At 35.5% G+C, this 22,745-nt stretch overlaps 1 long non-coding RNA gene across 1 annotated transcript; it reads right to left on the bottom strand.

The window, feature by feature from the left end:
- Nucleotides 1–18,817: 18,817 nt before the first annotated feature.
- Nucleotides 18,818–19,320, bottom strand: LOC149713623 (uncharacterized). The gene is made up of 2 exons (XR_016369313.1): nucleotides 19,210–19,320; nucleotides 18,818–19,131 (listed from the first exon to the last, which is right to left on the bottom strand). It is a non-coding gene; the product is annotated as an uncharacterized LOC149713623 (long non-coding RNA).
- Between the last annotated feature and the right edge of the window lie 3,425 nt (nucleotides 19,321–22,745).

Below are 22,745 nucleotides of genomic sequence, written 5' to 3'. Positions count from 1 at the left end.
TTTCGTTTCGTAGAACCTCTAAAACGTAAAAACCTAGTACGTCAGCGCAGCGCGTATAACAAGTCAAGAGAGGGTTTAGCCCCTGAAAGGACGATGTACTTGGGCCTTTGAAAAGCTCTGGATATAGCCAGATAAAAAATAAAATAGATCAGATCTCTTTAGCGCCTTAACGGAGCGAGTCATATGTTGCGACTCTTAAAAAGTTATAAACTTTTAGCGCAGGGTTATAGCGCGCGCAACCCTTTAAAAAATTAGGATCAAATTTAACTTGGGCGATCCACCTCAATTTTAATTGAAAATAAGTGCTTTTTCAACCATTCATCATTAAAGTTGTTTATTGTTTTCAAAAACGGAGTTCATTATTATCGCAATCAAATAGTCACGTCGACCCACGAACCAATGGCATTTAATTCTCGCGCGGATAATGTTAGTGTTTCAGTCCGCTAACCTTTCCATCAATTTAAACAAGCTCTCCCAAAAGCTATAAGGAATAACGGTAACACTAGTCCCTATACACCGATGACTAGTAAAGTCATCATTTAATTAACCACTGCCATGAGTTAATAATATGTTAGCTCCCTAACATAATTTAGGGAGCTAACATATTATTAACTCATGCCACTGCAAAGGGCAGGGATTTCACTTTTACATGTAATCCTTTTAGTACAGTCAAAGGTACAGCCGTGTACACACATTTCATTTCTAAAGCTTTTACCCGTAATTGGTATACAGGGACTCGTAACTTGACAAGTCCATCGCTAAATTATTTACCGAAAATTCTCTTAAAACATTTGAGTACTGGAATGTCACAGAGAAATTCGTTGAATTCCGTGAACTCACTTCAAAATCAACAAATTCACTGATGAATTTCGTGAATTCGCTTCAAAATTTACGAAATCGCAGATAAATTCAGTGAGATCTCTTTTTAATTTAGTGAATTCATCTAAAGCATTGATGAATTCAGAAAATTCCCTGAATTCACTTAAACATTTACGAATTCATACTCGAATTCCGTGAATTCACTAAAAAAATCTATAAATTCGGATGTGAATTCATTTTTACTTGCGTGATGTCATCTAAAACATTGAAAAATTTCTTGAATTCTTTGAATTCTTTCTAAGAATTCTGTATTCAGTAGAGAATCATGAATTCACAGGGTTGAAAATGAAGGAATTCATGAATCTGAAATCAGGTGTACATCTTCTAGAGAGAGATAGCAGCCCCTCGATCGAAACTTAACAGTTGTAGCGTTGAATTTTGAATAGAGAAGTTCGATTTCAAATTTCATTATTGAATTTTTATGGCAGGCCAAACTATATTAAATGTAGGCTCTGATAAGGAAGAAATCTAATGTGTTTAAAGCTAGTACATCTTCTCAGGGCGGGTGGACTTGAAACACATATACATTAATCGTTGTGTTAAATAATAATTCAATTATATGAAGAGAGACACCACTTTTAAGGGACGTGTTCATTATCAAGTTCCCTCCAATTATAAAGGAGTATGTTTTACGTTATCAACCGATTTGAAGGCCTATGTAAATATAAGGAAATGGTGAAACATCCATAATCCGTAACCTGTACTTTGATATTATTATATAATGATGTTTATACAGACAAATATATATTTAATTCAGGGTAAATAAGCAAGTCACAGTAAATTGTTGAGATATTATTGGAGTTTTATTGAAAGTTTTGTTTTGATACCCAAGATCTTGGAACTTTCCTGATTGAATGCCTGACATTTTCAAACTGTTCAATAATGGACAATGCTAACTTTTGAATACCCATTGAACGCTGTTTTTCTTATAGTGTTGTTTTCAAGCCAAAAACTCTCGTTTAAACCCCAAAAACACTCTCTTGTGAACGCCCATAACGCTCTCATTTGAGCGTCAAAAACAATCTCGCTTCAACGCCATAAACATCATCGTCTGAATGCCAAAAATTTGTTATTTGAACGTCTAAAACGCTCTTCTTTTCATACTTATATAACCTATAGAACGCCATAACTACCATAACTGAACGCTTCATTAGCGCAAGGTGGTTATTCAAAATTGAATGGGATAAAGATTTCATTTTGAATGGTAATATAGAAGCTGTTCAAAAATGAATGCTAGCGTTAAGTTTTGTTCGATATGACAGTAGTTTGTTCAAAAACGAATGCTAATGGTTAGATATGAACGCGTAAAACACTCCTTGTTCAAAATTGAATGTCTCTGGTTAAATCTGAATGCGTCAATAGAGGCTCATTCAAAATTGAACGGTAGCTATCATATTTGAATGCAAAAAGCACGCTCATTTTTACCTCTCCGTGTGACGTAGTCCAGGAGAGGTTCTGTAGCGGCCGTGTCTGTCTGTCTGTGTGTGTGTGTATGTCTGTCTGTTGTTACACCCACGTGACCGCGTTCGCAGTTTGCGTATCGGAGCAAACGTGTTCCCAATTTCCGGACCGCATTGACAGTTCACAGAAATTTGGAAAATTGTATTTCTCAATTTCCGGACCGCATTGACAGTTCACAGAAATTTGGAAAATTGTATTTCTCTCCGTTGGCTACTCTATACTTGAGTTCTCACACCACCATGTTTGGTCTTCGTCCATCCCATATGAACACCAGTCTGGTACTTTTCTGGCTTCCACCACCACCATCTTCTATTCTTTGTCAATCCCACATTGACACCAGTCCGCACTTACACTGGCTTCTAACACCACCATCCACTGGTCTTCCGTCTATTCCATATAGACACCAATCTGTATCATTGGCTTCTAACACCACCATCCACTGGTCTTCCGTCTATTCCACATAGACACCAATCTGTATCATTGGCTTCTAACACCACCATCCACTGGTCTTCCGTCTATTCCACATAGACACCAATCTGTATCATTGGCTTCTACTCCATTATCATCGTTTGGTTTTAAGATATACGCGGCGATCAGCTAGGGTTACGAGAAACGTCTAGCCTCCCTAAGGTGGGATCGGCCACCAAAGGTTTTCGCAATTGCGCTTTTTACCTCTCCGAGTGACGTATGTCACGGAGAGGTTCTAAATTCGACGTGTCTGTCTGTCTGTCTGTCTGTCTGTCTGTCTGTCTGTCTGTCTGTCTGTCTGTCTGTCTGTCTGTCTGTCTGTCCGTTGTTATACCCACGTGACCGCGTTCGCAGTTTGCAGATCGGAGCAAACGTGTATTCAATTTCCAGACCGCATTTACAGTCCCGGAAATTGTATTCCACTTACAGGCTATAACTCCATTGTCTGTCTAACAACTGTTCATTTGTCCACCCCACATGGACACCAGTCTGAACTTTCTAGCTTCTAAACACCACCATCTTCTAGTCTTTCGCCCATTCCACATGGACACCAGTCTGTACACCTGGCTTCTAACACCACTATCTTCTGGTCTTTGTTTTTGTCCATCCCACATGGACACCAGTCTGTACACCTGGTTTCTAACACAACCATCTTCTGGTCTTTGTTTTTGTCCATCCCACATGGACACCAGTCTGTACACCTGGCTTCTAACACCACCAACATCCTTAAGGTTAAGACATACGCGGCGATCGGCTAGGGTTACGAGAAACGTCTAGCCTTCCAATGGAGGGGTCTTCCTCCAAGGTTCACGCAATTGCGATGTTCTTATCTACAGCCGCGATTCGAATCCCTTATATACTACCTATTTGAGTAAGTCGAAGCAACCGGCGTATGCTTCATTTCAAACGCCAATATTAGTCAAGTCTCTCTAGAATGTTTAATTGTTCTATATCAAAACGATGTAACGTTCAATAAGGCAAACAACTGACGAAGAAAATATTTAATATTAATTATATTTATTTTAATATTTAAGATAATCTTGTTTCTCATCTCAAAATTAATACGGAAAGAGTTAAAAAGCAGCTTATTTTTTTGTCTGTGTGTGTCCGTCCGTTGTTACACTAGTGCGTCGCGTTAGCAGTTAGCCTTGTGTTGATGTGTTAAGAAATCATACAGAACCTTAATATTCCCTTTTTACATAATATAAAGTGAATATGTGGAAGTATTTTTCGTAATTATGATGCATTTAGTAGTTTTGTAGCTTTAAAGCTCTGTTTCATTTTGATATTCCAAAGATTTTTTTTAATATTGTTATTTGAAATGGCTGTTTATATATTACTTAAGCTATACGACATCTGTATATAGAATAATCCTTGGTTTAGTGACTTCATGAAGAAACCTAAGACCTAGACTCCGGCGGGTAAAACAAGTATTATCCGCAATAGGCTTAGTGAAACAAAGTGTAAATTATTGAGGCCTGAAGTGAAGTAAACTTTTGGCTTTGATTTTCGTGTCTGAAATGAAGAGACATTAACGGTTCAGAGTGAGCCGAAAGTTAAATACACTCTTAAATAATCAGGTAAAGATTTTATAATAGAAGAAAAGATCATGGTGGCAATTAGATTAGTAAAAGGGCTAGTGGTAAACGAGTAGCTACAGACTTTTTATTCTCTTTACGGTGCGCTATGACTATTAGTGCGTCTGGGTATAATTTAGCTTTGGTGTTATTTAACGTTAACATTCGTGTTGGCAAACTAAGAATATTGTTGAGGTGAGACGAGACGATTGTGTTTACACTGAAAACCAGTTGTGAATGTAGCTACCAGAATATAGGGTAAACAGCTGAAGCGTAGACTTCATTTCCTGTTCTTTTCCCCATTGACTGATTTCCATGTGTCCAAGATTTATCCTTATTGGATGTAAAATGTCGTCTACTTTACTGTTTGCTATGTTTGGAATACTACTTCAATATTTCGTAAATTTTTACTTCAAAAAAGTGAAATAACTCCATATCTGGGTAAATAAGTTTGTAGTAGTAGACCTCTTGACTCGGAGAGGTAATATTTTGGTTTTCCCAACTTGTTCCTTACTATTATAATGGAAACGAATCGTATATATACCCCAAAATTTGAAGAAAGCGGGCAAGAGGGGTACCCTTCACTTTAAACGTCAGTATTAGAAACGTTTGAGAAGATAATAGGTATAACTTTATTTTAAACGATTTAACTATTATTAATGTTAATAATTGAAGATTAAAATAATTAAAAATAATTATATTTATTTAAATATTAAAGATAATCTTGTTTCTCAACTCAAAATTAATACGGAAAGATTTAAAAAGCAGTCTATGTTTTTGTCTGTGTGTGTCCGTCCATTGTTACACTAGTGCGTCGCGTTAGCAGTTAGCCTTGTGTTGATGTGTTAAGAAATCATACAGAACCTTAATATTCCCTTTTTCCATAATATAAAGTGAATATGTGGAAGTATTTTTCGTAATTATGATGCATTTAGTACTTTTGTAGCTTTAAAGCTCTGTTTCATTTTGATATTCCAAAGATTTATTTTAATATTGTTATTTGAAATGGCTGTTTATATATTGCGTAAGCTATACTACATCTGTATATAGAATAATCCTTGGTTTAGTAATTTCATGAAGAAAAATAAGACCTAAACTCAGGCGCGTATAAGCGTATAACAAGTATTATCCGCAATAGGCTTAGTGAAACAAAGAGTAAATAATTGAGGCCTGAGGTGAAGTAAACTTTTGGCTTTGATTTTCGTGTCTGAAATGAACAGACATCAACGGTTCAGAGTGAGCCGAAAGTTAAATACACTCTTAAATAATAATAATAATAAGGTTAGTAAAAGGGCCAATGGTAAACGGCTAGTAACTACAGACTTATTATTCTCTTTATGGTGCGCATTGACTATTAGTGCGTCTAGCTACAATTTAGCTTTGGTGTTATTTAACGTTAACATTCATGTTGGCAAACTAAGAATATTGTTGAGGTGAGACGAGACGATAGTGTTTACACTGCAAACCAGTTGTGAATGTAGCTTTCAGAATATAGGGTAAACAGCTGAAGCATAGACTTCATTTCCTGTTCTTTTCCCCATTGACTGATTTCTATGTGTCCAAGATTTATCCTTATTGGATGTAAAATGTCGTCTGCTTTACTGTACATTCGCTATGTTTGGAATACTGCTTCAATATTTCGTAAATTTTTACTTCAAAAAAGTGAAATAATTCCATATCTAGGTAAATACGTTTGTAGTAGTAGACCTCTTGACACGGAGAGGTAATATTTTGGTTTTCCCAACTTGTTTACAGTGTAAATGTCCAAACATTGTTTAAGAGGCAGACGCTCGAATTAAAAAATCAAAAAATAGCTATGTTTAAAATGATTTTAGGAGTAAAGTTTCTCAAAACGATTTAACTAGTACTAAGGTAAATTAATGACGACTAAAATAATATCAATTATATTTATTTAATTATTTAAGAAAACCCTCTGAATTGGGTCTCGACTAGGAGAGGTTTTTTTCGGTTTCCAGACTTGTTATATTTACTCCGTCGTCTGTTTACATATATATATATCAATATTGCAATCGTAAAGGGGACTGGTATAAGTGACAGTTTGATAGTTCAAAAATCTTGGCAGGAGGATCGTTTTGACGTTCAGTAAATGGCTAGGGTTCGAGAAGGAGTTGCGAAATGTATCTTATAATAGTTTGTAGAAGTGTAGAATCATTTTTAAACTCGTTCGAATGTCTGATTGGTCTACACTCTACGGATATGCTCTTCACTTTTGTCTCTGCATGTGGCATGTGCTAATTTTGAAACACTTTCTCAATAAACTTGTTTAAAATTAAGACTGAAGAGACAGATTTGAATAAAAACTGTCTGTTTGATAAAGCCTAGAATAATAAGGGATAAGTGGACAAAACAGAATTACTGAATGGCCAGATATTAAATATGTTCAGTTTAAAGACATGATGTTAAAACATCAATTATATAAAAAATTACTCTCACCCCAAAATTCCATTTGCACCGTAAAAGGTTGCAAAAAGCCAAGGGTCGTGTTAGAAGACTCCCAGACCAGTAATGGCTGTAGTAATTTTCTTCTTTCTTCAATCCCTATCATCACCTCTTAAATCGGAATGTCTGACAGACTCTGCTTCAACAGCTATTCTTGAATCGTATCTCGTCCGAGAATTAAAATCACAGACCACGCCTTAGAGTTTCCTTAGTTCCCCACTGCTGGCCTGGAGATCAGTCCTAAACACTCTTAGTCTTATACTTTCAAGGACAAAATATACTGATGGGTATTATCGAGGATACTCGCGGAACTCGGAAACTTGAGCTCTAATTGGTCGACCAAAAAGCTAGAGAGGAAATAATATTTCGAGTGCGACGTTCACATCATACTGGAAATATACAAAGGAAGGTTGGATTTCATACATACAAGGAGCCATCGTATAATTACTAAGCATTTGACTACGAATCTGATTGAACAGAATATCGTTGAAATGGCGGCACTCCAATAGAAAGTTGTAAAAAGCGTTCCTAAAGAAGTTAAGTTTCTTTGGGGGGAGATTGTAGAAAGTGGATGAAAGAGAGGCGCAAATTGTATCTTGAATTGAAAAAGGCTTTTGTTAGCATAACCGATCCAGCCTCTTGCAAAATATTGCACAAGCAATAATGATTACAATGACAAAAGTGCACTGGATCAAAATGAGCTTATATATTTTTGAATAGAATAAAGTGGTGGACAAAGTTTAGCCAAAAATTTTGATTTTTCATGGTAAAATTGGGAAATTTTCTTTAACTTATTTCTAGGACTTAAGTGGCAAAACAATGATGTCATATTGGATAATATGAGAGTAAAATTTATTTTTCATACATTATTTGACTACTTCTACATAGTCAAATATTATAGAACTGAATTAGGTTATGTAACACAATCTGCTAAAACTTGATAAAGCAAACTAGAAAACATTTTAAGTTTAGATGTGGATGGTCAATAAAGAGCAATTTATGCAACTAGGCTTTTTAAATTAAATTAAATTGTCTCATACACTGATTATTTAGCTAATTAACAAAAACAATTGTATTTCATAGAAACTTACTCAAAACTATAGGATTTAAAGGGTTGTTTTATGAATAAACGCTTGGTTCAAATATATAGGATTTTATAGAAAATGTAGGACAAATGGGCTCCCTAAGATATCTTCCACTTTATCCAAACTAAACATTACCATTTGTTGGCCTTAGGTTCACTTTTTAGGGTTTTACCCTTTTTGCTCTACACCTAACTTTAACATCTTGTTTTGTTCGTTAGTCTGTTTGACTGTTTGAATATATGTATGGTCCAAACGAAAATCAAACATACTGATGAAGACAATATCCGCAACCAACTCCTAACTCGTATTAGGAATTAAAGAAATGGGTATAAATGCAGTGTTCAGTTTCCCTCAATTCTGTATAGAGTTTGCTAAGGGAAGCTTAAGTACATTAAATTTAGTTTTATTTTACAGTAAAAATATTTTCTATTAACTTTGCAAAATCTAGAAAAGCGTTTCGCTGTTTCAAAAGTATTTTACCCTTCGGTTCCATGCGCCGTCAATTGATTGAGAGACAAAGGGGGTTATTTCTTAGCTTGAGGATGTAGAAGGCGTGGTCTGTATTTTAATACATTACGAAAAGAGAATAAAATGGGAACCTGGTTTTAAAACACGCTGAATAGCGATATAAGTCCTTCGCAAAACTTCAATTGATTTACAAACTTTCATGAAATAATTTTTTCTATAGCATGTAGGAACAAGAACATATTTATTGCGCTCAGCATTTGTATGTCTGTTTTAAAATATTGATTGAGTTGTTAACTATTATTCTTTGAATAAGCGCTACCTATATGAACTAAATGTACAGAAACCGTTAGTGCAATAGACGTTTCAGTTGTGAAAAAGGAGGGAGGCAACCCTCAGTAAGGAGACATACAAGAGACTTGATACATTTCCGTCTCTGCGCACTCTCATGATACAAAAAGACTATACCGCAGGCGCAAAAAAGCCCCCCCCCCCGTGTCTTTCCCTCTTAACTGCATCGAAATGGTCTATCTCGTATATTACGTTACTGTGTTAGAAAACATGGGTATTGAACTACGAAATTAAGATGCCCTCACAACCACACCTATCTGTTATCTAATAGGAAAATATTGATTTGCGTGACTTGTTTTTATGTGTGTTTGAACGAGGTATTTCTTTGAAACTTTTTCCTGTTGTTTTTTTTAGGGAAATGACCCCGCCCGTACAAAAATTTTAAGCTGTAATTCATCTGCATACGCGCTTTTTTATCGCTACCACGCTGTAATAGGTATAAATTAAGGCTACATTTTCTGCAGCTCGAAAAACGCGAAAATTTCACAGAAATTCCAGAACTGCAAATTGTCTGCCGTTTCTACATTTTCTGTTTATTATCTGTTAATTGTCTGTATTGGCAGAAATATGCAGCGCGATTCTGCAAACGCGATGTAAAAGTAGAAATAACAGCTGCTAGTTTAAAACTGTAATTTGACCACAGTTATAGACATGTTACAGTTCTGCAAAAGTGATGGAAAAGTAGAAATCCAGCTGCCAATTTAAAACTGCAATTTGACTATATTTATTGACATGTTACAGGTCTGCAAAAGTGATGAAAAAGTAGAAATACCAGCTGCTAGTTTAAAACTGCAACTTGACCACATTTATAGACATGTTACAGGCCTGCAAATGTGATGGAAAAGTAGAAATCCAGATGCCATTTTAAAACTGTAATATGACCATATTTATAGACATGTTACAGGTCTGCAAAACTTATGGAAAAGTAGATATTCAGCTGCCAATTTAAAACTGTAATTTGACCATTTTTATAGACATGTTACAGGTGTGCAAAAGCGATAGAAAAGTAGAAATACCAGATGCTAGTTTAAAACTGTAATTTGACTACATGTATAGACATGTAACAAGTCTGAAAAAGTGATGGAAAAGTAGAAATCCAGCTGCCAATTTAAAACTGCAATTTGACCATATTTATAGACATGTTACAAGTCTGAAAAAGTGATGGAAAAGTAGAAATCCAGCTGCCAATTTAAAACTGTAATTTGACCATATTTATAGACATGTTTCAAGTCTGAAAAAGCGATGGAAAAGTAGAAATCCAGCTGCCTATTTAAAACTGTAATTTGACCATTTATATAGACATGTTACAGGTCTGCAAAAGTGATGGAAAAGTAGATATCCAGCTGCCAATTTAAAACTGCAATTTGACCACATTTATACACATGTTACAGGTCTGCAAAAGTTATGGGAAAGTTGAAATCTAGCTTCCAATTTAAAACTGTAACTATTCAACATTTATAGACATATTGCAGATATTCAAAAGTAGAATTTCCTAATTTTGAATACCTGCAATATCTCTCTAAATGTGGTTAAATTACAGTTTTAAATTGGCAGCTGAATTTCTACTTTTCCATCACTTTTGCAGACCTGTAACATGTCTATTAAAATGGTCAATTTAGGTCAAATTAAAGTTTTAAATTGGCAGCTGTATTTCTACTGTTCCATCACTTTTGCAGACCTGTAACATGTCTTTAAATGTAGTCAAATTGCAGTTTTAAATTAGCAGCTAGATTTCTACTTTTCAATCACTCTTTCAGACCTGTAACATGCCTATAAATGTGGCCAAATTGCAGTTTTAAATTAGCAGCTGGATTTCTACTTTTCTATCACTTTTGCAGACCTGTAACATGTCTATAAAAAAGGTCCAATTACAGTTCTAAATTGGCAGCTGCATTTCTGCTTTTCCATCACTTTTGCAGATCTGTAACATGTCTATAAATGTGGTAGAATTGCAGTTTTAAATTAGCAGCTGGATTTCTACTTTTCTATCACTTTTGCAGACCTGTAACATGTCTATTAAAACGGTCAAATTACAGTTCTAAATTAGCAGCTGGATTTCTACTTTTCCATCACTTTTGCAGACCTGTATCATATCTTTAAAAACGGCCAAATTACAGTTTTAAACTAACAGCTGGTATTTCTACTTTTGCTTAGCGTTTGCAGAATTGCGCTGCATATTTCTGCCAGGCTAGACAGTTAACAGTTAACAAACAGAAAATGAAGAAACGGCAGTCAATTTGCAGTTCTAGAATTGCTGTGAAATTTTCCCGTTTTTTGAGCTGCAGAAATGTAGCCTTAATGTATACCTATTACAGCGTGGTAGCGATAAAAAAGCGCGTATGCAGATGAATTACAGCTTAAAATTTTTGTACGGGAAGTCAACTTCGAGCGCACCCTAAATTTTTATCTGCTTCTGTTAGGCATTAATATTACTGCTTTTATTTTTCTAAAATTTGAATAAAGAATTGGTTAGGCCTAAAAAGGCATCTTAAAAAAGCTTTACTCATTCATCTTAATAAAATCTTTTGATCTAATACTGTCACGTCTCGATCCTAAAAATATTTAAACCACCATAAAAGATAGAAAATTGAAACATTTTTTGGTCATAAATGGGCCAGTATTGTATATACAGTTATCATAAGTTTATCAGATATGTTTCAATAAGTATGACACTGCCTATACTTCGTAATGCTAGAGACTTACTGAGAGCTAGTTCGAGAATGACGCGAGAATTGAATACACTCGGTTTTGCAGTCCAACTTCCTATTTAGCCTTATTAAGCCTTTGACAATGGCTCAACAGGCGTCGCTTTACGAGAATATGACGTTTCACCTACACCACTTCATGAAGTAACCAGTGACAAACTTATGGAACACATCTTACGAACTTATGCAGTTATGTTTAAGGTGTATCCAATACTAACAACATAAGGATTCCAAGCTTTCAAAGGTGTTGGCAGTCAAGTTCTATAGATTCAAAACCTAATAAAATAAGAGTTACTTCTATTTGAGGTAAAAAGTCGTAGAAAAACAATTTTTCATCCAAAAAAAGTAAATAAAATTAATTTCAGTTTATTTTAGTGATTTTATTCCAGTTTTTGAGACCAGACCTAGCTTTCTGTGTGTGTGTGCATGTGTGTGTTTGTGGCCCCGGGTACACGAAAAACAAGCGTGGATAGAAACCGATTAAGACAAGATCTACTATCACCATGGCACTCGAAATGTGAAGGAAATTGCAAACCAAAGTACTTTAGCGCTATTTTATAAGTCTACAGCAGTTTTCCTGGTTGCGGATAGACGTAAAACAAGCCTGTCGGGACCCTTCCCTTCAGTTGTAATCGGTTTTTAGCTATAAGTTTGAAAGAATTTTTCGATTACGTTCTGTGAGTGTGTATGTTGTGGATGTTAGATAGACGAAAAGACCTTATCTAGATGTGGTGAGAACTTAATGTACATGTACCTAAACAGTTGGACCATCTCAGATATTACTTTAGCAAGTCAGAAAAGCGTGTATTCAGATGAATTACAGCTTAATATTTTTGTAAGAGATGAGTACAAGTTGGGAATCCAAAATAAACCTCTCCAAGTCGAGACGCAATTTAGAGGCTATTTTTAAATATTTAAATAAATATAAATGATATTTATTAATTTAATCGTCATTAATTTACCTTAATTCTAGTTAAATCGTTTTAAGAAACTTTATTCCTAAAATCATTTTAAACATAGCTATTGTTGACGTTTGAACTCAAGCGTAAGCCTCTTTAATTTTTTTTGGAAATTTAGGGTATATAAGGCTACTGATTCACAATAATTGATAGGAAAACCCGCAATGACTCTGCAAAGCATATGAAACGCGCCTGCAATGATCCTGCAAAGAATCTGAAATGCACCTGCAATTATCCTACGAAGTATCTGAAACGCACCTGCAATGACCCTACAAAGAATCTGAAATCCACCTGCAATGATCCTGCGATGTATCTGAAATGCACCTGCAATGATCCTTTGAAGTATCTGAAACGCGTCTGCAATTATTCCACAAAGTATCTATATCGCGCCTGCAATTATCCTTCAAGTATCTGAAACGCGCCTGCAATGATCCTACAAAGAATCTGAAACGCGGCTGCAATGACCCTGCAAAGTATCTGAAACGCACCTGCAATTATCCTACAGAGTATCTGAAATGCTCCTGCGAAGTATCTGAAACGCGGCTGCAATGATCCTACAAAGTATATGAAAAGAGCCTTCAATTAATCTAAAAAAGTATCTGAAACGCGCCTGCAATTATCCTACAAAGTATCCGAAATACGCCTGCAATGATCCTAAAAAGTATCTGAAACGCGCCTGCAATGATCCAAAAAAGTATATGAAAAGCGCCTGCAATATTCCTACAAAATATATGAAAAGCGCCTGCAATTATCCTACGAAGTATCTGAAATGCTCCTGCAATTATCCTAAAAATTTCTGAAAAGTACCTGCAATTATCCTTAAAAAGTATCTGAAACGCGCCTGCAATTTTCCTACAAAGTATATGAAACGCTCCTGAAATTATCCTGAAAAGTGTCTGAAATGCGCCTGCAATTATCCTACAAAGTATCTGAAACGCGCCTGTAATTATCCTACAAAGTATATGAAAAGCAACTGCAATTATCCTACAAAGTATATGAAAAGAGCCTGCAATTATCCTAAAAAGTATCTGAAACGCGCCTGCAATTATCCTAAAAAGTATCTGAAACGCGCCTGCAATGATCCAAAAAAGTATATGAAAAGCGCCTGCAATATTCCTACAAAATATATGAAAAGCACCTGCAATTATCGTACAAATTAAAGTATCTGAAACGCGCCTGCAATATTCCTACAAAATATATGAAAAGCGCCTGCAATTATCGTACAAATTAAAGTATCTGAAACGCGCCTGTAATGGTCCGTAAAAGTATCTGAAACGCGCCAGTAATGATCCTGAAAAGTATCTGAAACGCGCCTGCTATTTTCCTACAAAGTATATGAAAAGCGCCTGCATTTTTCCTGCAAAGTATCTGACATGCGCCTGCAACTATCCTAAAAATTATCTGACATGCGCCTGCAACTATCCTAAAAATTATCTGAAACACGGCTGCAATGATCCTGCAAAGTATTTGAAACGCGGCTGCAATTATCCTACAAAGTATCTGAAACGCGGCTGCAATGACCCTGCTAAGTATCTGAAATGCGCCTGCAATTATCCTGAAAAGTATCTGACAAGCACCTGCAATTATCCTACAAAGTATCTGAAACGCGCCTGTAATTGTCCTACAAAGTATATGAAAAGCGCCTGCAATTATCCTACAAAGTATATGAAAAGAGCCTGTAATTATCCTAAAAAGTATCTGAAACGCGCCTACAATTATCCTAAAAATTATCTGAAAAGCACCTGCCATTATCCTAAAAAGTATCTGAAAAGCACCTGTAATTATCGTATCTGAAACGCGCCTGTAATGGTCCTTAAAAGTATCTGAAACGCGCCTGCAATTTTCCTACGAAGTATATGAAAAGCGCCTGCATTTATCCTGCAAAGTATCTGACATGCGCCTGAAACTATCCTAAAAATTATCTGACATGCGCCTGCAACTATCCTAAAAATTATCTGAAACGCGGCTGCAATGATCCTGCAAATCATCTGAAACGCGGCTGCAATTATCCTACAAAGTATCTGAAACGCGCCTGCAATGATCCAAAAAAGTATCTAAAACGCGCCTGCAATTTTCCTACAAAGTATATGAAACGCGCCGGCAATGATCCTGAAAAGTATATGAAACGCGCCTGTAATGGTCCTGAAAATTATATGAAACGCTCCTGCAATTTTCCTACAAAGTATCTGAAACGCGCCTGTAATGATCCTACAAAGTATCCCAAAATACGCCTGCAATGATCCTAAAAAGTATCTGAAACGCGCCTGCAATGATCCAAAAAAGTATATGAAAAGCGCCTGCAATATTCCTACAAAATATATGAAAAGCGCCTGCAATCATCCTACAAAGTATATGAAAAGCGCCTGCAATTATCCTACGAAGTATCTGAAATGCTCCTGCAATTATCCTAAAAATTTCTGAAAAGTACCTGCAATTATCCTTAAAAAGTATCTGAAACGCGCCTGCAATTTTCCTTCAAAGTATATGAAAAGCGCCTGCAATTATCCTACAAAGTATATGAAAAGAGCCTGTAATTATGCTAAAAAGTATCTGAAACGCGCCTACAATTATCCTAAAAATTATCTGAAAAGCACCTGCCATTATCCTAAAAAGTATCTGAAAAGCACCTGTAATTATCGTATCTGAAACGCGCCTGTAATGGTCCTTAAAAGTATCTGAAACGCGCCTGTAATGGTCCTTATACGTATCTGAAACGCGCCTGTAATGGTCCTTATACGTATCTGAAACGCGCCTGTAATGGTCCTTAAAAGTATCTGAAACGCGCCTGTAATGGTCCTTAAACGTATCTGAAACGCGCCTGTAATGGTTCTTAAAAGTATCTGAAACGCGCCAGTAATGGTCCTTAAAAGTATCTGAAACGCGCCAGTAATGGTCCTTAAAAGTATCTGAAACGCGCCAGTAATGATCCTGAAAAGTATCTGAAACACGCCTGCAATTTTCCTACGAAGTATATGAAAAGCGCCTGCATTTATCCTGCAAAGTATCTGACATGCGCCTGAAACTATCCTAAAAATTATCTGACATGCGCCTGCAACTATCCTAAAAATTATCTGAAACGCGGCTGCAATGATCCTGCAAATCATCTGAAACGCGGCTGCAATTATCCTACAAAGTATCTGAAACGCGCCTGCAATGATCCAAAAAAGTATCTAAAACGCGCCTGCAATTTTCCTACAAAGTATATGAAACGCGCCGGCAATGATCCTGAAAAGTATATGAAACGCGCCTGTAATGGTCCTGAAAATTATATGAAACGCTCCTGCAATTTTCCTACAAAGTATCTGAAACGCGCCTGTAATGATCCTGAAAAGTATCTGAAACGCGTCTGTGATGATCCTGAAAAGTATCTGAAACGCGCCTGTGATGATCCTGAAAAGTATCTGAAACGCGTCTGCAATTATCGTAAAAAGTATCCGAAACACGCCTGCAATTATCCTACAAACTTAGCAATTTCTGACTGTAACATGCATACAATATATTTGGAAGGTACAGTACTTGGAATGAGCCTACAAACATCCTGATTTCTTACGGGAGTTACTATTTCCCCTCTGTTTTCTAGCTGTAAGGTAACTATTTTATGACTCTAGAGTCGCTAAATTTTGTATACTGTTGTACTGAGTTTTCCAACGCAAGATATTTTTTCTGCAAAACGTCTAAAATGTTCTGCATTGCTCTCTGGAATCACCTTAATTTTGTCTGAAATTGAACATTTTTCAGGTTTATTCCAGTATTTTTCCAGAATATTCCAGTTTATTTGCAATATATTGCAGACTCTAAAAAATCTAATTAACAGCAAAAATGCAGCCGTGAATTTTTGTACGGGCGGATAGACGTTTCTTTTTCTTTGACTTTCAGATTTGGAACTTTCAGGGTTTTTCCTCTTCACCGCCTGAAAATTTTTATTCGTAAGTGCATGCCCATCAATGCAACCTCTTCTTTTTTCAAATACAGCTGGTGCGTTCTTATATTCGGCGAGTCGCCAGCGAATATTTGCCGAGTCTATAGTATAGGGAGTATGCTGCTTCCCCTCTGCAGGCAAAAACAAACTAGAAATAAATCATTGGAGAAATCAAGATTTGAAACGACTTATTTTGTACTTACTCCTTTTGAACATGTTAAATGCGGCCTTTACGCTTTACTTTGAAGCTAGATGGCTATAGTGGGGATATCTTTATAACAATGGCGATCCCCATTAATTTTTCCTACGGTAACCTTGAAGGAGAAAAGTTTATAAAATGTCTAAGAATGGTTTTTGTCATTGAGCATTTGCGAGTGCAATCACATCTCATTTGAAAAACTTTAATTTTTAGCCACATCGTAGTATACGATAGGCTCTTGGTTTGCCCCGAGCCGTAACAGTAGTAATAGCAGTAGTTGTGGCCGTAGTTTTCGCTTCGCTATCGTCAGATTTTAGGTAGAAAGGAATTCTAAAGTACCTCAACCCACCCATAGGGCCGCATAGGGCTAACTGGGCTCGGTAATAGATTTTATTTTAATTAAAAAATGTTCACAACGCACCCGGGAATAAAACCCGGGACGCTGACGTAGCAGTAAGACACTCTACCACTGCATGGTCTGCACCATAAAGACTCGATAGGAAAGCCTAGTTTTCATCCTTAATTAATCTCTAAAGTGTTGGGGTGCGGGGTGGTACTTCTTTATCTGTGGGGACGGATATTATTTAATTTCTATCAGTGGGGTTTGATATTATTTAATTTCTATCAGTGAGGTTGGATATTATTTAATTTCTATCAGTAGGGGTCGGATACTTTTGAATTTATATCTTTGGGGTCTTTATATTTATTTTCATTTTATTGAAGTGCTAATTTAATACGATGTCGCTAGTAATCAGATTGTGCTTGTTGCTATTTTACCTTTATACAAATATTTAAAACTACCAAAACTTAATGTTAGTCGAAATGATACACTTTTATACCTTTACAGATCCCTGAAGAGACAATTTTCTTGAGAGAACTACAACTGAGAGCTAGAGTCGAGTATTAATCATGTAGGAAAATATTTTAGTCAAATCGAATTTTTTTTATAAGAAAGGATGATACGTAGATGTTTATAATCATGTCCTTAAAACTGAAAATTTGATTATCTGACACTTAAGCACATTCATTTGGTCAACTTATGTTTTATTTTCAATGCTTTGTCTAGAATGTAAGTTTTCATTAATTTTTTTAAGCTCTCATAGAAGCACTTATGATTAGAAATCTCAAGTCTTTCGCTTTTCCTTTTTATCGCTTACTTTATAAATCAAAGTGTAAAAATGCCTTTAAGGTCAAAAGTGGAGAATTGAAAGCGTTGGTGAAATGGTAAAAGAAAATCAATAGGCAAATTCAGAAAATGCTATTACGCGACTCCAAGTTCCTCGAAAACGAGAAAATAGAGAAAAAATTATAATTTCCAAAGTTTTGGAAAAAGACAAAGTTTGCCAGGATGAAGTGAAAGTTTTTTAGCGTCGTTTTTATACACCTGCAATTTAAAATCAATGATCCTTTTGAAGATTACGCCTCATGCCTTCACCCTTTTCTCAATTCAACCAACACCATCTTATAAAAACTCCATCGAAACTTGCTTTAAAAATATTTTCAAGGACCCCAACCAACATCGGTGGACTTTTGACACTTGACTCCCTACATCAAGTCCTCGCAGCCAAATGGCCATGCATAGAAAATTTAAACGGCATCATAACGTAGTAACTGCGTGCCTTTGAATTATTTCTTATCTATAAAATATCTGTTATTTAAGGTTGTTGTTGGGGAGTTGTCCCATTACGCCGAATCCCGTTAAACCGAAATCCCAATAAATCGAATCCCGTTAAACCGATTCCCAATAAATCGAAATTTTAAGTATTGCTTTTCTCAATCAAGCCCGTTGGGCGGTTTCTGTCTATTGGGAATTTTTTATCAGAAATGTTATCTGTTGTTAGTGTTTTATAATTCTTCGTCAAAAGTTAATTAAGCAATGGTGGTTTCCGTCTCACCGTGGCCTAGTGGAAGAGTATCGGACCATCAATCGACAGACCCTGGATCGAATCCTCGAAAGGAAAAGTAAGTTTCGTAATACTAACATTCGTGTGTTTGCATACTAAAGTCATTATAAACTAAATTAGTTGCATCTGCCTTACGGTTAGGTTAGGTTAGGTTAGGTTAGGTTAGGTTAGGTTAGGTTTGGTTAGGTTAGGTTAGGTTAGGTTAGGTTAGGTTAGGTTAGGTTAGGTTAGGTTAGGTTAGGTTAGGTTAGGTTAGGTTAGGTTAGGTTAGGTTAGGTCAGGTTAGATCTGGTTAGGTTAGGTTAGGTTAGGTCAGGTTAGGTCAGGTTAGATCTGGTTAGGTTAGGTAAGGTTAGGTTTGGTTAGGTTAAAGAATTAGTCTCAATTATATCATTCCAGTTATTAATTTTTATTTCCTTTATGAATATTTGTTACATTCCATTCAAAATTTTTAAACATCCGTTACAATATTTGATGATATGGCATCCAGTAATTTCGTCGCGGCACTGATTTTACATTCTTTGGGATTTTCAATGGCGGCTTGATATTTTTTTACAGCATTGTTGTACCTTTCGTTGAACTGAAGAAATTTTGTTTTCGCTGGTTTCGGAGGTTTCCCAGCGTCATTATCGAGCTTCAAGGATCGGCATTCTACGTGTAGCTTTTGCAGTATTTATATATATTTCAGAATATAACCAGCTTAAAAAATATATTTAAGACATTGAAATGCCAATCTTAAGAAAAAGAACCCGCCAAAGTATGAAAATTAACCCGCACATTTGGCGTTTTCGGTCCAATGGGATTCGGTTCAATGGGACATTCGATCTAATGGGATTCGGTCTAATGGGACTTTCGATCCAACGGGATTCGGTCTAATGGGACGGGAGCGTTGTTGGGGCCATTGACCCAGGGAACATTTTTTAAAACCAATTTTTTTAAGAAGATACATTTTCCAACATATTTGTTGGCTTTTAGTAAAATATATAATGTACTTATCCCTCAGCCTATGGGACTAATTGTTTTTATTTTATTGGGCAACTGGCAAGTTAGCGTCTTTGCTATCTACTGTACTTCCGCTTGTCCACTAACGAATTAAATATTTCCCCAAGTTCCTTAATTTTATTTTCCCAATTCAATTGATTTTTATAAATTTCAACACAAAAATAGCCATACCATGAACAATTTTAGTCCTAAAACTATCCTATATAGTCTTGTTGACCCATGAAGTGTACAAGACAGGAAAAAAATCCTATTTTTCCTATATGACAAAACTCCATTTCATAACTTCTGCAATAATAAAATTTTCCTTTATTTCGACTAGGCCTACTGGCATTTTTCTCTGTTAAATCACTCATTTCGCTGTATAGCCTTGAACAATGAGTTATCCGATTAAATCTTTTAACTACTAAAGACTAATGAGTAAATTAGGGTCCTAGCGAAACTGGTGTTCAGTTTCTTAAGAAAAGCAGTTTATCTTCGAGCTTTTCCTTGACTGTCAGTCAGTCAGTCAGTAAGAACTTTTGCTTAAAATTAAATATATAGATAATTATATTCCAAAAATTCCCTGCAGCCATTAAGGAATGCGTGAAATATTTTAATATTTAATTTTCATCAAATAATTAGTAGGTTGAGGAACAAAGCCTGAAAAATTAAAACAAAATACATTTCGCCGTATCGGATTCTTGGAAAATATATGACTATAGAAAACATTTCGACTGAATTTTAAAATGGTGTCCCATAAAGTAACTAAGACGTTCCGATGGGCTGACGAACCACAGCAGGTGTCTTTTATTCTAGTATCTTAAAAACCATAAAGCGGAAAGGGAAACTGGACATTTTATGGGTAAAAAATCCATTCTTTGGAGGAGCGATAGTAATCTAGTATATCAAGGTCACTCAAAATTTAAGTGATCACTGGTGATAGTAAAGTGAGGAGAGGAAGTAAATTGTATTAACATATTCCTCTAAGATCATTTGCCCGTGTCTTAATGCATCCTTTTTAGGCTGGTCCATTTAGGACAATGACTACACCTGCGCAGAGGATGCTGGATCCGTTATATCGTGGAAGCGTCTAACGTATATCTTTTAAGAGATACGTTATTTTTGGGATCCACATACCTTGGGCCATTATCGATTCGCAAGCTCAATTTTAAATGAGAAATACACGGTTATTTGAATGATGTGGTTAGGTAAATGCGCTTCCAGTTAAGTGTGTAAAATCGTTTTATAAACCATTCCATTTAATACTGTTGGAGAATAAATTGCTTCAATTGAGTTGATTAAAAATTAATTTTTCACGTTTTTCAAAATATTTTTCCTTGAAATCAGTCGCATACCAAATATTTGCACTCCAGGCTAGGTTTGGTTCGTTTGGGATAGAAGAATGTAGGTTAGGGTTTGTTATGTCAAGTTAGTTTAAGCTATGTAACTCATACTAAAAATATATTCTTTTAAATGAAAAAAAAATGTGGTAGACATATTTAGAGAATCGCCATAAAAGTAGTATATATTCGGCCAGATCTTTGCTCGATATGGATTCCCTTAAATGGTATTATAATGAAGATTATGATTAAAAATTAAAGATAAGATCAACGGTTTTCTCCATTAAATTTATTAACTGAGAATTAATTGTTCTTAATCCGAATATCTAATTAACTGTTTCGAAGTTCGGCTTACTTTAAAAGTAAATAATCCCTCATTTCTTGGCTGAATTATTCTATAATTGCGTTCCCGGGATATCTAAGCTAGGGTTTACGTTTCGTAAACCCGCGATGATGCTCGGTTTCGGTTGAATGGGAATTTCGAATTTTGCGTTGGAGTTTCGGTGCAATTGGAAGGAACCATTGTCCAAGCAACGAAGATAGAATATCCCATAAATAGAAAGGATTAGATACTAGTCAAGTATCAAATGTTTTTTGTTTCCAAAAAGCCATGATTTGAATATCTAAAACTCTGGCTTCTGATAACCCTGTTGAAAGTTGGGGGTGAATGTCTTTTATTTTTGAAAAGAACTTTTCTTGAGACCGTTTTTTATTTTTCTAACTTTTTTTCGGTTCGGGTTCCCTTTAATAATCATTTTGAAAACTTTCGGTTTCAGGATTAAGGAATATAAGATCGATGTACTCTTTTGTTCCGCTACAAAGAACCGGGCGTCCTTCAACACACCACGTCGCTCCATCCCTACTCGCCTCTACCCTCAAGCTATCCGGGATTTTAATAGAGTTTTCATGAAAACGACAATTATAAACTTTAAAGGTACAATGAAATGTTTTCCCATAAGTGGGCGTTGACTCACAATCGTTATTTGGAATCTATCTGGAATGAATTGTTCCTTTTTAGAAACTAGGTTCACAATATTTTCAAATCAATTGTTTTATTATATAAAAACGTCTTGGTTTGGACCAAGGCCGAAAAAACAAACGATATGTGTGAGGTTTATCAATTGACTGAAGTACCAGATATTGAAATTTTGTTCTAGTTCTTTTTATCCACTCAACCCTTAATCAATATTTAATTCAATCAACTGATTTTACTGTTAATCGATCTAGTCGCTCTAAATTAATTGAAAAAATTACATATCTACGCTTTTTCAAGAACAATTACATTTTTGAAAACATTTTATCATGAAATTAATTGTTCTTTAAAAAGCGTAGATATGTAATTTTTTCAATTAATTTAGAGGGACTAGGTCGATTAACAGTAAAATCAGTTGATTGAATTAAATATTGATTAAGGATTGAGTGGATAAAAAGAACTAGAACAAAATTGCAATATCTGAAACTTCAGTCAATTGATAAACCTCACACATATCGTTTGTTTTTTCGGCCTTGGTCCAAACCAAGACGTTTTTATATAATATCTGTCACTTCAGTCTTAATGTAATTAAATTTTGAATAATTATATTTGCTTTACCGCCCTCTAAAATATAATGGTGCATTCAAACACCATATATGCTGTTTTTTCCAGTGCCATAAAAGACATCATTTAGGGTGTACTTTAACCCCATTTCTATGATCAATTCACGCCATTTACTAATATTATTTGCAAGTATTGAGAAAATATTAAGCATTTATGCACCATTTACAGTGGCTTTTAACATCTTTTTTAGACAATCTATTAAACTTCTAATATTACTTAGTTAAATGGTTTTAAAAGTAGGGAAAAAGTACGCTACCTATGTCACCTTATTAAACCAAGTGAAGTGAAATAATTGTTAAATATATATTATAACCACTACACCACAGACACGTGGTAAGTCTAAGTTTTCCAAGAGATCTAACTAATTATTATGTCCAATCAAGATGGTTAAAACA

This window comes from Phalangium opilio, unplaced genomic scaffold, assembly GCF_054372755.1.
Source record: "Phalangium opilio isolate 3A_F unplaced genomic scaffold, DU_Popi_V2 ptg000009l_1, whole genome shotgun sequence".
NCBI lineage: Eukaryota > Metazoa > Arthropoda > Arachnida > Opiliones > Phalangiidae > Phalangium > Phalangium opilio.
This window is presented reverse-complemented; position numbering and strand designations above follow the sequence as displayed.